This window comes from Mustela lutreola, chromosome 9, assembly GCF_030435805.1.
Source record: "Mustela lutreola isolate mMusLut2 chromosome 9, mMusLut2.pri, whole genome shotgun sequence".
Lineage (NCBI taxonomy): Eukaryota > Metazoa > Chordata > Mammalia > Carnivora > Mustelidae > Mustela > Mustela lutreola.
In genome coordinates this window covers 90477694-90495106 of record NC_081298.1, presented here as the reverse complement: position 1 = coordinate 90495106, position 17413 = coordinate 90477694, and the positions used below count along the sequence as shown (strand labels likewise).

At 36.0% G+C, this 17413-nt stretch overlaps 2 long non-coding RNA genes across 5 annotated transcripts in view; one reads left to right on the top strand and one right to left on the bottom strand.

Annotated features, from left to right (window-relative positions):
- The window catches only part of LOC131840225 (uncharacterized), a 32689-nt gene extending 15486 nt beyond the window's left edge, over window positions 1–17203 (bottom strand). For 2 of the 3 annotated variants that reach the window (XR_009357284.1, XR_009357282.1), the window contains exon 1: window positions 16886–17203. This is a non-coding gene — a long non-coding RNA (uncharacterized LOC131840225). Of the gene's footprint in view, window positions 1–3484; window positions 3592–16885 lie in introns of all 3 variants that reach the window. The other variant, XR_009357283.1, reaches the window with a different exon arrangement.
- Window positions 1–17413, top strand: part of LOC131840223 (uncharacterized) — a 200362-nt gene that overhangs the window by 15112 nt on the left and 167837 nt on the right. The window contains exon 2 of one of the 2 annotated variants that reach the window (XR_009357279.1): window positions 10909–11096. The exons of the other annotated variant lie outside the window; for it this stretch is intronic. This is a non-coding gene — a long non-coding RNA (uncharacterized LOC131840223). The remainder of the gene's footprint in view (window positions 1–10908; window positions 11097–17413) is intronic. 2 annotated transcript variants of the gene reach the window in all.

Genomic DNA, 17413 nt, shown 5'->3' with positions numbered 1-17413 from the left:
TTACACAATTCAGAGCACTCACCATTGCACATACCCTCCCCATAAGCCAGCCACCCCATCCTTCTTCCCTCAACCCCCCAGCAACCCTCAGTTTGTTTCCTGAGATTAAGAGTCTCTTATGGTTTGTCTCCCTCCCCAGTCCCATCTTGTTTCATTTTGTTCCCTCCTTTTCCCCCCACAACCCCCCGCCCTGCCTCTCAAATTCCTCATATCAGAGAGATCATATGGATTATCCCCTCTTCTTAAAACCCCCCTGTCTTTGTCAGCCTGTTTAACTTCTGCTTCCGCATCTCCTTCAAATGTCCTTTCAAAAGGCTTATTATGCTCTTTGTCCGGAAAGTATCCCTTTTCTCCAGGTTAAACTGAGTGCTGCTCCTTTATGCTCTCTCTCTTAGCTATGTGTTCTTCAACCTTTTGTAAGTCACATCCCATTCTATTATAAAGGGAATAGTTGTATATCCTGACCTATACCTTGTTGCTCATCCTATATCCCTAGCACTTATCACACTGCCTGGCACATAGCTGATACCAAAGGGATGCCATCACAAAAGTGAGTAAGATTCCCCTGCTCTGATTACTGCTTCTTACAGCTAGCTTGAAGTCCTATCTTTGCATCTACCCAATGCCTCCATTTTCTATACCTGGGATCAGTCTTGCTCACAATAAATGGGATTCTGGGTTCCTTCAATAAACTCAGAGAATATGACTCACTGGGGTCAGAATGCCTTTGAAGGAGATATGTGTGCTGGTCCCCTCTTTGAACTATATTATAGAATGATTCATCTTCCATGAGCCACATAACCTCAAATCAGGGCTCTCATGCACACTCATCTTTCATTCCTTCTTCAGTTGCCCATTTTTTCTGCCCTCTTCCTGTTTCATCCATCTCACCTCCTGCCAGGCCTGTGCAGACACAGACACGCACACACACCTTTGATCCTGCTGACACCAATGGCACTAAGGAAAGAAGTTCAATATGTCCACTGGCGTCAAAATATAGTAATAACAATCCTTCAAAATGACAATCACAGGCAGCCTAGGGGTACTCAGGGGCTCTCCTTCTTTGTGCTTTCTGTAGTCTTTAGTGTTTTCTTTGGTGTTTGAAAGCAGAGGTAACTGCAGTTTACTCTGCCTGAGAAGTGCAAGTGAGCTGGCATTCAACAAACAGATAGTTATGGCACTCCCGTGGTGAGGAACAGGATGAGTGGGGGGTTGTTTTGTTCCCCATCTCACAGACTCCAGCAAACATGATCTCCATTTGCAACCAGTTACTCACTGTATTTCATGTTTGTGATTGTGTTGACAAGGAAAAAGGCACCATTTCTGGCAGCATCTCTTAGTTTCCTGAGTTGCCTCGGGCACTAAGAGAATGCAGGAGGCACATACTGACTTGGTTGCCACCTGACACCTCTTCTGCTTATCTAAGCCCAGAGTACCCACTGGGACTCCGCAAGCAAGCAGCGTCCTACAGCATTCGAACTAGGCAGCTGCTCACTGGATCTCTGTTCATCTTCCTATAGCTCCTGTTCCTCTCCTCCTGCCAAGTAGAATCCAACAGCCAGTGGCCAAGGAAACAGACTGTCTGCCCTACTGACACCCAGGACAAACCATGTCCAACTTTCCTAGTGGAGAACCAAGACAGACTGTCAGTTTTATTTGTTTGTTTGTTTGTTTGTTTTCTATTTATTTATTTATTTTCTATTGCTATTTATTTATTTTCTATTTATTTCATTCTTATTTATTTATTTTCTATTTCTTTCTTTCATTCTTTTCTACTTTATTTATTTATTTTCTATTTGTTTATTTATTTTCTATTTTATTTATTTATTTGCTATTTTTCTCCTGTATCGGCAGGAGCAAGGAAAACCTAGAACCTCAAAATCAGCTATTATCCTGAGAGCTGCACTGAGGTGGCAGCTTCTAGCCCTGTTTCAAAATTTAATGTTCTGTTTTGCTTATGGCAGGCAAAATATAGTTTCCTATTTTGGTGTGATGGCTGGTTAAAGGAATCATACAACAAATTAGATGTTTCTTGGTGATCCACCAGCCATCTTAAATCAATATTTGATGATTTATAAATGAATGAGACACATACAGATTAGATTTTCTCCTGAATACATTCCCTCATGGACCACAATGGCAGTGGTAGTCTTGATTTAGTGTTGTCTAGAACACTTGAAATACAGATTGCCAGATCTGAAAATGGGCATTTCTAGATGTGCTGGTAAATAGCCTGGTATAATTATGTTGATTGACATTTTTTTCCTTGCTCTTTTATTTAGGTGTGGGAGTGAAGCTTGTTTTATGTATTTTCATCACATTTTCAAAGATGAACATTGAATCATCTTGTTACAGTAGTCAAACAAAGGGAAAAAAACCAAGAGCATGAGTCTGGAGATTATGAAACTCAGCTTTTATATAAGGTCTAGATACTTTTTCCTAAATTTCTTTTAGTGAAAACATACATTGTAGCCTTGGAGTGAGGGGAAGCTCATGTAAAAGCTGGCAGACATTTTTAGCAAAGTAAGGCAAAAAAATAATTTTTTTAAAGATTTTATTTATTTATTTGATAGACCGAGTTCACAAGCAGGCAGAGAGAGGAGGAAGCAGGCTCCTCGCTGATCAGAGACCCAACGTAGGTCTCGATCCCAGGACCTTGGGATCATGACTAGAGCTGAAGGCAAAGGCTTTAAGCCACTGAGCCACCCAGGCACCCCGTAAAAAAATAATTTAACTTTCAAAGCTGCCTTACCAATCAGTAGTTCAAGTGAGATGAACTTAGCAATACATTTGAGCTTAAAATTGTCCAAAATAGTTGGGGGAAAAAAAACTACCAAAGGACATGTTTTGGGCATTTTTTGACAATTATCTTTAATACATGATTTGTGGGTATGGCAGTCCCCTGACCTAGGGGATATTTGGGAAGCTAAACAAAAACTAAAAATGATCTATGTTTGTCATGTGAAAATCAATCCTGAACGATTGTTTTAAATAGCCATTTAACTGATCTGTGGCTATCCACTTCTGCTGTAGAAGGGCTCAAGGGTTTTGGCTCCATAACTATATAGAATATAAGATTAGGTAACACAGGGCTGCCTGAGTGGCTCAGTCGGCTGTCTGCCTTTGGCTCAGGTCATGATCCCATGATCCTGGGATCAAGCACTGAGTCAGGCTCCCTGCTCAGTGGGGATCCTGCTTCTCTCTCTCCTTGCCTCCCACTTGTGCTTTCTCTTGTTATCTCTCTCTCTCTCAAATAAATGAATGAAATCTTAAAAAAAAAAAAAAAAAAAAAGAATAGCTAACACATATTGAATGCTTGTCATGGGCCAAATGTTCTCCTAAGCCCTTCAAATTATTTTTCCAGTTAATCCTCATAAGAACCCTATGAAGTTACTATTGCTATCCCCATTTTATGGATAAGGAAACTAAGATGCAGAGAAGTTAAATAACTTGCTCCAATGGCAGATAGGAAATTTGAACTCACCACTATATTAAAGCAAGTATCAGAGCTGAATGATATCTTGGAAATAATTGTCCCAGTGATGAAAGAATTGGCTCCAAGCTGAAAGTATCTTGCTTTGGTTGATATAGCTATCATGGAAAGACATGGAGTGTGGTGAGAAGAGCATCCAAAACAGATTCTAAGCAAGAGTGGGATTTTACCTCATGTGGCCATGTTTCTTGTTGTGTGACCAGGGAAAGTCAATCCTCCTATTGATACTCAGTGTCTGTACATGCAAATATGAGATCATTCAATATTCAACCCGGTAGGGAGCAAATACCAGCATGTGCTACATACGGGAGTAGAATAAAACTCCTGCCTGCCATTCCCCCAGAGGCATGCACATTCTAGTGGGAGAGCACATGGAAACATGGAATTATGCAAGGGCTATGCACAAGGTATAAGATTCCTTCCCAAAGACATAGTTCAGTGTTGGAGCTGGACTTGGGAAATATAAGTTAATTCAGTATGTTGAACAATAGGTAGGTCACTTGCATGTGGGTAAGTGGTAAGAGATGATTTCAGAGAGGTAGGTGGGTCAGGCCCTCCATGTCATTCTAAGTAATTTAAACTTGGACATACAGGTCACAGGAATTTATTGTTTTAAATTTAAAATCCAGTATATTTAATATATAGTGTTATATTAGTTTCATGTGTACAATATACTGATTCAACAATTCTGTTCATTACTCAGTGCTCATCATGATAAGTGTACTCTTAATCCTATTTACCTATTTCATCTGTCCCCTGTCCCCCATGTTCTCTCTGGTAACCACCAGTTTGTTATTTATAGTTAAGAGTCTGTTTTTTGGTTTGCCTCTTTCTCCCCGCCTCTTGTTTTATTTCTTAAATTCCACATAAGAGTGAAAACATATATATGGAGGTGCCTGGGTGGCTCAGTTGGTTAAAGCATCTGCCTTTGGCTCAGATCATGGTCAGAATGTCCTGGGATCGAGCCCCACATTGGGCTCCCTGCTCAGTGGGGATTCTGCTTCTCCCTCTCACTCTTCCTCTGCCTCTCTCTCTCAAATAAAAAAATAAAAAATCTTTTTTAAAAAGAGTGAAATCATATGGCATTTGTCTTTTTCTGACTGATTTATTTTGCTTAGCATTATACTCTTCAGCTCCATTCATGTTGCAAATGGTAAGATTTCATTCTTCTTTATAGCTGAGCAGTATTCCATTGTATATATACCACCCTTTCTTTATCCATTCATCTATCAAGGAACACAAGGGCTGTTTCCATAATTTGGCTATTGTAAATACTGCTGCAATAAACATAGGGGTATATATTTTTGAATTACTGTTTTCATATTCTCTGGGTAAATACCAAGTAATGGAATTACTGGAACATAGGGTGATTCTATTTTTTGTTTTTTTTGAGGAACCTCCATATTGTTTTCCACAGTGGCTGTACCAGCTTGCATTTATACCAACAGTGCATTAGGTTCCTTTTTTCTCCATATCCTCACCTGCACTTGTTGTTTCTTATGCTTTTGATTTTAGCCATTCTTACAAGTGGGAAGCAGTAGTATTTCATTGTGGTTTTGATTTCAATGATCACGAGTCATATTGAACATATTTTCATGTGTGGATTGACCATCTGTGTGTCTTCTTCAGTAAAATGTCTATTCATCTCTTCTGCCCATTTTGTAATGGATTATTTGTTTTTCAGGTGTTGAGTTGTGTAAGTTCTCTATATGTTTCAAATACTAACCCTTTATTGGATGCATCATTTGCAAATATCTTTTCCCATTCGGTAGCTTGTCTTTTAGTTTGTTTCCTTCACTGTGCAAAAGCTTTTTATTTTAATGTAGTCCCAATAGTTTATTTTTGCTTTTGTTTCTCTTGCCTCAGGAGACATATCTAGAAAAAATGTTGAGGTGGCTGTGCTCAGAGAAATTACTCTCTTGCTCTCTTCCAGGAATTTTATGATTACAGATGTCACATTTATGTCCTTATCTCTGGGACAATTTTGAGTTTATTTTTATGTATATTATAAGAAAGTGGTCCAGTTTCATTCTTTTGCATATAGCTGTCCAGTTTTCCCAACACCATTTGTGGAAGATGTTTTCCCTTGCATATTCTTGCCTCCTTTCTTGAAGATTAGCTGACCATCTAATCATGGGTTTATTTCTGGGCTCTCTATTCTGTTCTGTTGATCTATGCACCTGTTTTTGTGCCAGTGCCATAACGTTTTGATTATGATAGCTTCGTAGTGTATCTTGAAACCTGGAATTGTGATACATCCAGTATTGTTCTCCTTTTTCAAGGCTTCTTTGGCTATTTGGGGTCTTTTGTGGTTTCATAAAAATTTTAGGATTGTTTGTTCTAGTTCTGTGAAAAATGCTGTTGGTGTTTTAGTAGGGATGGTGTTAAATGTATAGATTGCTTTGAGTAGTATGGACTTTTTAAAAACAATATTGTTTCTTCCTATCCATGAGCATGGATTATCTTTCCATTTGTATGTGAAATCTTCACTTTCTTTTGTCAGTGCTTTGTAGTTTTCAGAGTACCGGTCTTTCACCTCTCTGGTCAAATTTATTGCTAGGTATTTTATTATTCTTGATACAATTGTAAATGGGATTGTTTTCTTAATTTATTTTTCTGCTTCCTCATTATTATGTATAGAAATACAATGGATTTCTGTATATTGATTTTGTATCCTATGACCTTACTGAATTCATTTATCATTTCTAGTAGTTATTTGGTGGAGTCTTTAGGGTTTTCTATATATAGTTTCATGTCATATGCAAACAGTAAAAGTTTTACTTCTTCTTTACCAGTTTGGATAACTTTTATTTCTTTTCCTTATCTAACTGCTGTGGCTAGGACTTCCAATATTGTGTTGAATAGAAATGGTGAAAACTGACATTCTTGTCTTGGTCTTGATCTTAGGGGAAAAACTTGGTTTTTCAGCATTGAGTATGATGTTAGCTGTGGTTTTTTCATTAATGGTCTTTATTATGTCAAATCATGTTCCCTCTAAGCCTATTTTGTTGAGGTTTTTTTATGATAAATAGATGTACTTTGTTAAATGCATTTTTCTGCATATATTGAAATGATCATATGGTTTTTATCCTTTCCCTTGTGATGTGATGAATCATGTTGATTGATTTGCAAATATTGAACTACTCTTGCATCCCAGGAATAAATCCCCCTTGATTATGGTGAATGATTTTTTAAAATGTATTATTAGATTTAGTTTGTTAATATTTTGTTGAGGACTTTCACATCTGTGTTCATCAGAGATATCATCCTGTAATTCTCTTTTTTTGCAGTGTCTTTATCTGATTTTGGCATCAGGGTAATGCTGGACTCATAGAATGAATTTGGAAGCTTTCCTTCCTCTTCTATTTTTTGGAATGCTTTAAGAAGAATAAGTGTTAATGATTTAAATGTTTGGTAGAATTCACCTGTGACGCTTTCCTGGGCTTTTGTTGTTGTGAGTTTTTTTATTACTGATGTAATTTCATTGCTGGTAATTGGTCTGTTCAAATTTTCTATTTCTTCCAACTTCAGTTTTGGTAGGTTGTGTATTTCTCAGAATTTATCAGTTCTTCTAGGTTGTCCAATTTGTTGGCATATAGTTTTTTTTATAATATTCTTATATAATCCTTTGTATTTCTGTAGTGTTGTTTGTTATTGTTCTTCTTTCATTTTGATTTTGTTTGAGTCCCCTCCCCCCTTTTTCTTGTCTCTGGCTAAAAGTTGAGCTTTTCAAAGAACCAGTTCCTGGTATCCTTGATCTTTTCTATTGTTTTTAATCTTCTATATCATTCATTTCTGCTGTAATCTTTATTATTTTATTCCTTATACTAGTTTCAGGATTAATTTGTTCTTCTTTTTCTAGCTCCTTTAGCTGTAAGGTTAAGGTTAAATATAAGGTTATTTGAGATTTTTCTTGCTTCTTGAGGTAGGTTTGTATTGTTATAAACTTCTGTATTAGAACAGCTTTTCCTGCATCCCAAAGATTTTGGACTGTTGTGTTTTTGTCTCCAGGTATTTTATTTCCTTTTTGATTTCTTGGTTGATCCCTTCATTGTTTAATAGCATGTTGTTTAACCTCTATGTTTTTGTATTCTTTCCAGATATTTTTTTCTTAGGGTTGATTTCTAGTTAAGTAGGATTACAGTCAGAAAAGATACATGACATGACTTCAGTCATATTTAGTTTCTTGAGATTTGTTTCATGGTCCAATATATGATCGATTTTGGAGAATCTTCCATATATACTTAAAAAATATGTATTCTGCTGTTTTAGGATGGAATGTTCTGAATATGTCTGTTAGATCCATCTCATTCAATGTGTCATTTGAAGACATGGTTTCTTTGTTGACTTTCTGTTTGGATAATCTATCCATTGATAAGTGGGGTGTTAAAGTCACCTACTGTTATTATACTATTATCACCTACTATTATTATACTATTATACTATTATCAATTGCTTCCTTTTTGTTTGGTATTAGTTACTTTATGTGTTTGGGTGCTCCCATATTGGATGCATAAATTTACAATTGTTATATCTTCTTGTTGGACTATTCCCTTTATAATTATGTAGTGTCCTTCTTTGTCTCTTATTACAGTCTTTGCTTTAAGGTCTATTTTGTCCAACATAAATATTGCTACCCTGGTTTTCTTTTCACTTCCAGCTGCATAATAAATGCTTTTCTGTCCCATCACTCTCAATTTGCATGTGTCTCTAGTCTGAAATTAATCTCTTGTAGGCAGAATATAGATGGGTCTTGCCTTTTTACCATTCCATCACCCTATGCCTTTTGATTGGTGTTTAGTTCCTTTATAATCAAAATAATTATTGATAGGTATTTACTTATTGCCATTTTGTTACTTGTTTTATACTTATTTTATGCTTTGTTTTGTTCTTCTCTGTTCCTTTCTTCTCCTGCTCTCTTCCTTCATGATTTGTTGGGTATCTTTAGTGATATATTTGTTGTATTCCTTTCTCTTTATTTTTTTTCATATCTATTATTGTTTTTTGTTTTGTGGTTACCATTATGTTTGTATTTAACATTTTATACATATAGCAGTCCATATTAAGTTGCTGGTTGCTTAAATTTGAACCCATTCTTTATTCCTTCTCTCCCCTCCCCCCATACTTTAGGTATAGGTGTCATACTTTATATCATTTTATTTTGTGAATTCCTTGGCTGATTTTTGTAAATATACTTATTTTTACTGCTTTTGTGCTTCCTACTTTTCTTATTCCTACTTATGACCTTTTCTTTCCACTCAGAGTGCCTTTTAACATTTCTTATAGGGCTTGTTTAGTTGTCATGAATTCTTTTAACTTGTGTTTGTCTAGAAAACTTTCTCTCTACTTCTGTTCTGAATGATAGCCTTGCAGGGTTTTTGTTTGCTTGGCTGGTCTGGTTTGTTTTAGCACTTTGAATAGATCATGCCACTTTCTTCTGGCCTGCAAAGTTTTAGCTAAAAAATTAGCTGATAGTTTTATGGGGTTTCCCTAGTATGCAATTGTTTTCTTTTCTCTTGATGCTTTTAAATTCTCTTTATCATGACTTTTTCCCATTTTAATTACTATGTGTTTTTGTGTAGACCTCCTTAGGTTGATTTTGTTGTGAAATGTCCGTGCCTCCTGGATCTGGATTTCTGTTTCCTTCCCTAGATTCAGGAAATTTCCAGCTATTATATCTTCAAATAAATTGTCCCTTTTTCTCTCTCCTTCTTCTGGGATCCCTATAATGTGAATATTATTATGCTTGGTGGTGTTGCTGAGTTCCCTAAGTCTATTTTTATTTTTATTTTATTTTTCTCTCCATTATTCTGTCCTCCAGGTTTCCATTGTTCTGTCTTCCAGGTTGCCAATCCATTCTGCTTAGTCAACTATTTATTCCATCCAGTATATTTTTAATTTGAGTTATCAAATTCTTCATCTCTGATTGGTTCTTTTGTGTGTTTTCTACCTCTTTGTTAAGGGTCTCACTGAAGTCTTCCATTTTTTTCCTCAAGTCCAGTGAGTGTCTTTATGATCATTACTGCAAATTCTTTCAGAGCTGAGCCCACTGATTTTTAAAGTTCCAGGTGTTAAGCTGCACTGATTATAAGAACTTGCAAAATTATACCCCTCTGGTTTTCCAAACCAAATGTTATAGGGATTCATCTTTCCTATATGAATTTCCCATGCCTGGGGTGGTTGGTGTGAGAGTATGTTTCTCTCATCTCTGTGTCCACAGCATCCCTCCCTCCTGAGGATGGTCCTGTGGGTCTGTCTAACTCATGATTTTGTGTCTACTCTTGTTACCCCTTTGCTGTGACCTCTTCTCTACATTTAGCTGTGAAGAGCCTTTTCTACCAGTCTTTGGGTCATTTTCTGGGTTATTTACACTTATGTGGGTGTTATCTAGTTTCATCTGTGGGACAAGGCAAGTTTTGGATTCTCCTTCTCTGCTTCTTTCCCAGGAAGTCATTATTTAAAATTTTTAAACATGAGAATGATCTATTCCATTTTACATTTAAGAAAATTCACACTGATGATGACATGAAGGATGGTTTGAAGGTGGTGCCATTAGAGATAAAAGATTATAAGTGTTCAAATGAGGAGCAGTAGGCTGAACTAAGACATAGGTGGAGGCCAGGGAGTGACTAGAATGATTTGAGAGGTGTTTAGGAGGTGGAATCAAAAGAATAATAACCCTGGTTATTATTATGCTGAGTCAATGGTATATGATTGCTTCATAGTTCAAGTTCCCTCTTGTGGGCTCATAGATAGTGACACCCTAGTGACAAGCTGTGGAACACAGACTGATAATTGGCATGGGGATATTTTGAAGGGAAGACAAAGTTTCTGTCCTTCACATGCATAGTTTGGTGAACAAGTGAGATATCTAGAACTTTTCCATGAGGCTTTTAAAATGCAGGTCAGGATCTCTGGAGAGATCCATGCCATAAATGCTGAAGTCATGAGCATCAACTCTATGGAAAGTGAATCGAGTGAGAAAGAAAAGAGGTAGTACCTTGAGAGACACTGCCAATTTGAGGAAAAGCAGATGAGGGGCTAGCTGAAGTTCCAGAGAAAATTCATACAAAATATCGGGAAGAGAATGGGGGGGAGAATGATGTCCTGTAAACAAGTAGATGAAAGAGCTTTAAGAAGATGGCTGTTTAGAAGGGTTAAATGCTCCTGAAATAACAGGATGACTGGGGCTGGCAATTAGAAGGGCATAGTAGCCCTGTTGGGGGAGTTCCATGGAAGCATATGTTGAGGTAAAAGCTATAATAGGTGAAGAGTGGCAAATGAGATATGAGACAGTAAGCGTAAGCAACTCTTTTGCGTTCTTTCTCATGGCAACAAATCAAAGCTCTGATATGAGGCCATAGTATTATGGGAAGATTTTTTTTTTTTTAAGATTTTATTTATTTATTTGACAGAAACACAGTGAGAGAGAGAGAGAACACAAGCAGGTCCAGGCCGAGTGGGAGAAGGAGAAGCAGGCCTCCCATGGAGTAGGAAGCCCCATGTGGGGCTAGATCCCAGGACCCTAGGATCGCGACCTGAGCTGAAGGCAGATGCCCAATAACTGAGCCACCCAAGCACCCCTGAGGGAAGATCTTATGAGGTAGGAAATGGATAAGGTTTCTCTAACCTCCAGAGAAGGATTCAAGAGAGAATGGTTGATTCTGTAGGAGAAAAGTTTAATTAATGGAGTGAGGAGGTAAAACTGGGTGAGCTTCAGAGAACATGTGTAATAATCAACCTTAGCCCAAACAAGGATATTTCATTTGCTAACTAAAAAAATTATTCCTTTATTCATTTATCAAAGTTATATACACACACACACTCATACATACATGTGTACATGTACACACACAAGATAGCAAATCTAATGGAAGTGAATGATGAAAAACAATAACCCTCTCAACCATTCCTCTTTCCCCAGTTCCATTAGAAAGAAGGGATTTTTTTCACACTAAAACGTGTTTTTATACTGATGATATAAATAATATACATCTGTTATAATTTTAGTAGTGCATACAAATATAAATAAATACAGCATATAAATTTATTTATAAACAAATAGCACATACAAATACAAATATAAAGAAAGTAAAGGTTGCTTAAAATCCTGACCTCCTATAATAATCACACTGAAGGGACTGTCTTAATATATGTACCCACTCTTCTTCGTTGCCCTACTTTAGCTTTATATTACTTTCTTAACCATATGATAAACCTTGTGAATATCCTAATGGGCAGCCCATGTAGTTTCTATATTTATGTAACCATATATATGTTTTGTTGCCCATTGTTTTACCAAAAAAATGAGATTGTGTAATATGCACCTTCTTGCATCTTGTTTTTCTCACTCAGTATTGTGCTGTGGAATCACTCCAAGTCATCTAATATTACTCTAATTCATTCTTTTACTATGTAATATTCCAATATGTGGCCATATTTCAATATATTTTAAATATTCTTTTTTCAAGAATATTTACTTTTAATTCACTACAAACTGTTCTGCAATATATGTCAATGTATCTATGCTCTTTTATATTAGTACTTTTATTTCTATGGACTAGATTACCAGAGTAAAGTTGCAAGATCTAAGTGTATGTGTATTTTTAATTTTCATAGCTGTTGCTTGGTTGGCTAATGAGTTAAGTATGGTGCTTCTTCAGTGTCTCTTCCTGTCCTGCAGAGACCAGAAGGCTAGAGCTTATGCTCTGAGAATCTACCACAGCGAGAATGTGACTTAGGTTGGCCAAATTTATGCAAGACTTGAAATACAAAAGTGAGGTGAAGACCTCATTTCTACTGATATGAAATTTTTAGATAGAATGTGTGGACATGGAAATTTTTGTTTGTGTGTTTGTTTCCCTGAAGTAGCATTAACAAAAGTCTCTATGTCAAGAAATAAACCAAATTTCCATTTGTTTTATTTCCATTCCAACAATAGAATGGAAATGAAATTGTAGAATAGTCAGACACTGGAGTACTGTGCACCAGTGCAATTAATTAGCTAAAACTACTAAAACTACCAGAATATCTCAAAGCCATACTCTAGAGGTAAAGAAGAATCACAAAAGTATATGTAGAGTGTAGCCAACATTTGAGGTGCCCCTCACTCCATCTCATTAGCTCACTTGATTTCAGATAGTTGCGACGGACACTAGCAGTGACTAGTATACCAACTCAAGGTCACAGAAAGGGGCCTGTGCTTTTCTGCCTTGGGCCTTTCTCAGAACCATGGGAAGCCACTCAGCTTGAAAATGTAAAGGAGTTAAACCCCTGAAAGCAACTCTTAAAATGGAGGTGAAGTCAGTGACTAATACTGTCTCCTTTTCTTTGGTCTGGTGGGCCACTTCTGAAATGTGGTTTATATGTTTTCATAGAGGGTACACAACAGGCCTATGCTTCAGTTGCCCATAGCAATAACTGCAAGTCATGTTTTCTCTCTGCTCTAGTCTTTACTCCCACTCCCACACTTTTGCTTCCTGGGCTCACATCCAAAATATACTACCTACATTCAACTTCTTTTCTTGGGCATTGGTTTCAAGGAAATTCATTATGATATTATATATAATAATATGTCATATTATGACATAGTATGGTCCCATTTGTATGCAGTTCAAAACAGGCAAGATGGTTTTGTGTTTTACATATAGGTCTATGATCCATTTTAAGTTACTTTTTGTGAAGGTGTAAAGTCTTTGTTTCTTTTTTTAATGTGGATGTCCATTTGTTCCAGCACCATTTGTTGTAAAGACCATCTTTGATCCTTTGTAGTGACTCTACTTCTTTGTCAAAGATTGTTTGACTATAGTCATATGGGTCTATTTCTGGACTCCATTCTGTTCCATTAATCTATTTGTTTATTCTTTTACCAATACCACACTGTCTTGATCACTGGGGTTTTACAGTAAGTCTTGAAGTAGAGTGGTGTCAGCCCTCCAACTTTGTTCTTGTCCTTCAGTAATGAACGACTATTCTGGACTTTTGCCTCTGCATGTAAATTTTACACTTAGTTTCTCAATAGTCACAAGATAACTTGCTGTTTTTTTTTAATTGGGATTGCATATTGCATTGAACATATAGATGAAATTAATGAGAACTGATATCTCAACAATATTTAATTTTCTTATCCATGACCATGGAACATCTGTAATTCTTTAGTTCTTCTTTGACATCAAAGTTGTAGTTTTCTTCATAGAGACATCATATAAATTTTGTTAGATACCATTTGGCTTTTATACTCCTAAAAAGTTTATAAATTTTAACCCAGGAAGTTTGATGACACATTTTTGTCTTGGGAGAATGTGACAATGGTTAAAAGCCAAGTTAGTTATTAAACTCTAAGTTTTATATTACCAAATGGAAGTTTTTAACCGGTACCTTCATGACATATTTACCAAGAAAGTGTCAAAAAAAAGTCTAGATAGTCATCTTACAAAATGGGGTAAGGAATGAGATATTGGTCAGGGATATCTACTGAGGGCATAACTATTTTAACCTAATAGCACTTAAAAGTTTGGTAACTACATGATCCATGATAAAAGAACTGCACCAAAATGTCCTGTTGGGGTTACTATTGCTATGAAAATGCAAGTTGGCATCTACAATCTAGTCTGACAGCAAAATCCAATGTAACTCAAGTATTCCAGTTGGTAAGCCCCAAAACATGTAAATATGATTCCTGGATTCCCTAAATAGGAGGATTTCATTCTATTTTGTGCCATAAACCATAAGCTGCAGTAATTTGTACTTTTGCTTCTCTTTTCTCTGGGGTTGTGTGACTCTTAAATAATTATGCCACTATTTATGCTCTTCCAGCTCATGCATTTCATATCTCCCATTTGTTTCTAAAGTGAATATTTCATGTGGGTTTCTAGTATCATTTTTAGTGATTCATAATCACATTCTACAAGCCAACATTTTCTGTGCTTGGTTTCAGCTCCAGCATAGTATTTTTGGATAGCTTGTTCATCTAGTTTTGGCTTTTCATGAGGCCAAAAAATAATCCAGCGACCCACAAACAAAAGCAGTAATAAATCGGTGGATAGATGCTATGATTTAACCATGTGTTTTGTTCTCACTGAGAAAAATCTCTTGGGTAATTTTGGAAAACAAATTAAAAAGTAATGAATTTCTAAGTGATAAAGGATTGCATTTGTATAAACAGCTATTCTTTTTACCATGATATTTCCACTATATTTAGGCATTTTAGCCTCAATATTTTAAATGTAAAATCTCATAGTATTATATACAATAGGAATGTATTTCTGTGATCAATTTATGATAAAGGAGCTAAGAATATATAATGGAGAAAGAACAGTGTTCTCAATATATAGTGTTGGGAAAACTGGACAACCACATACAAAAGAATTAAACTGGGACCACTATCTTATACAATACATAAAAACTAACTCAAAATGGATTAAAGACTTGAATGTAAGATTTGAAATCATAAAATTCCTAGTAGAAAACAAGCAAAGACAGCAAAAATAGACAAGTAGAACTACATCAAACTAAAAAGCTCCTGCACAACAAAGGAAACTGACAAAAAAAATGAAAAGGCAACCCACTGAATGGGAGAAAATATTTGCAGATTATATTGCTCATAAGGGGTTGATTTCCAAACTATATCAGGAACACATGTAACTTAACAGCAAAAATGCCAAACAATCAGATTAAAAAGTGGGCAGAGAATTTGAATAGATATTTTTCTAAAGAAAACATATAGATGGCCAACAGGTACATGAAAAATGCTCAACATCCGTGATCATCAGGGAAATGCAAATCAAAACCACAATGAGATGACACCTCACACCTGTCAGAATGGCTATTATCAAACACGAGAAAGCAGAAGTGTTAGTGAGGCTGTGGAGAAAAGAGAACTCTTGTACATTGTTGATGAGAATGTAAGTCAGTACTGCCACTATGGAAAATAGAATGGAGGTTCCTCAAATAATCAAAAATAGAACTGCTCTATGATCCAGCAATTCCACTCCTAGGTATTTATCTGTAGAAAGTGAGAACACTAACTTGAAAAGATGTATGTATCTCCATGTCTATTAAAGCATCACTTACACTTGCCAAGATATGGAAATAACCTATGTGTCTCTTGATATGGATTTAAAAAATAAGAAATATATGTACAATGGAATATTATTCAGCCATAAAAAAAAGAAATCTTGCCTTTTGTGACAACATGGATGGACCTTAAAAGTATTATGATAAATGAAATAAGTCAGAGAAAGAAATATCATATGATCTCACTTACATGTGGAATCTAAACAAAAATTAAATTAATGAAGAAAAACAAGTTAATAAATACATAGATTTTTGATTGCCTAAGGCAGAGTTTGGGGGTGGGCAAAATGGGTGAAGGGAGTCAAAAGGAACAAACTTCCAGTTATTAAATAAATCAGTCCCGGGAATGAAATGCACATCATAGTAACTATAGTTATAATACTGTTTTACATATTTGAAAGTTTCTAAGAGAGTAAATCTGTAAAATTCTTATCACAAAAACTTTATAGCTATGTATGGTTATGGACGTGAACTAGAATTATTGTGGTGATCAAATATTGAATCATTATATTGTACATCTGAAACTAATATAATGTTGTATGTCATTTATACCTCAACAACAACAAAACAATAAAAGGATGTACTCCTATAAATTTATTTTTATAACTATAATATTTTTAAATAAATGTGGTCAGATTTTAGCCCAGGGTATTCATTGCAGATAATTGTGCCTGGCTGGCTTTTAATATATTTAATATTTAGTTTTAGAGTTGCAAAATTGTGGTTTAATGTACCTACTTCTTTTATCATCATTTTGTTTGTGGACTATGCCCATTTTTGTGGCCCCTTCTTTTTTTATAGTGATCCCTCACCGTTTTAAAAAACACATCTGGAAATCTTAAAAAAAAAAAATCCCAGTTAATGGACATTGACATTCATGATTTGTTTTCAATGAATTCTGCAATGATGTTGTGGTTTAATACTGGCTAACTAACAGTTCTCAGAATAATCTGATCCTGTAGGAACTCAGCAAAGTATCAAGGCTACATCCTTCTGATATTTTGACACCTGTGTCAAAGAACACACAAGTCAGTGAAACCAGCAATTTTTTTCAAAGAGATATTTCACTCTTCAAACTTGTTTTATTGAATTTGAGTGCTTAAAGATAATTATTTCACCTTTTAAACGTTATGGCAAGTAGATTGTAGAGATGACCAGGTTCTGTGGCTCTCATACCTTTCAATAAAAATCCAAGAGTTTACAACACTGAAAGGTAGCAAAGTATAGTGGGAAGAGCTCAGTTTTAAATGAGAAGTCCCAACTTCAAATTCCATTTCTGCAACCTATTAGCTATTTCACCGTGAACAAATTATTTACCTTATGCTTCAACTTCTGTCAAATGGGATTCTTTGGTTTACATGGCAATTGTGAAGATCAGGTGTTAGTTACCAGGTGGTAGCATTAGTGCTAACACTAATCTTGGCATATGAATCACAGTGCAAGACCATCTAATCCTAAGAGCTTCTTGCATCTTCTTCCCGATGAGGTTTACAAATTCCCATGAGCAGGTACTGTATGATATGTCTCCAGGAGTTCCACAGTGCCCAAACCAAGGTTTGCGTACATAAGATGGTCAGTAAATATTTCCTGAACTTTACTGAGGCAATCCCATGAAGAGGAAGCACCCAAGGAGGGAGGGAGCATTGTTTGTTCTAGATTCTTGCCATTGTTATGTCACAAATTTTGAATGTGTTCATTTGTCCTTCAAGGCCTGTGTTTTCCTGTTTGTAAAGCAATATTGGGTCAGCTGGCTAGAGGACGAATAAGAATATATTTTATACTGAACTTACATGAAGCCTGATGTGCTTTCTCTGGATATCTCCAAGTAGGTCACCTCCCGTTGCT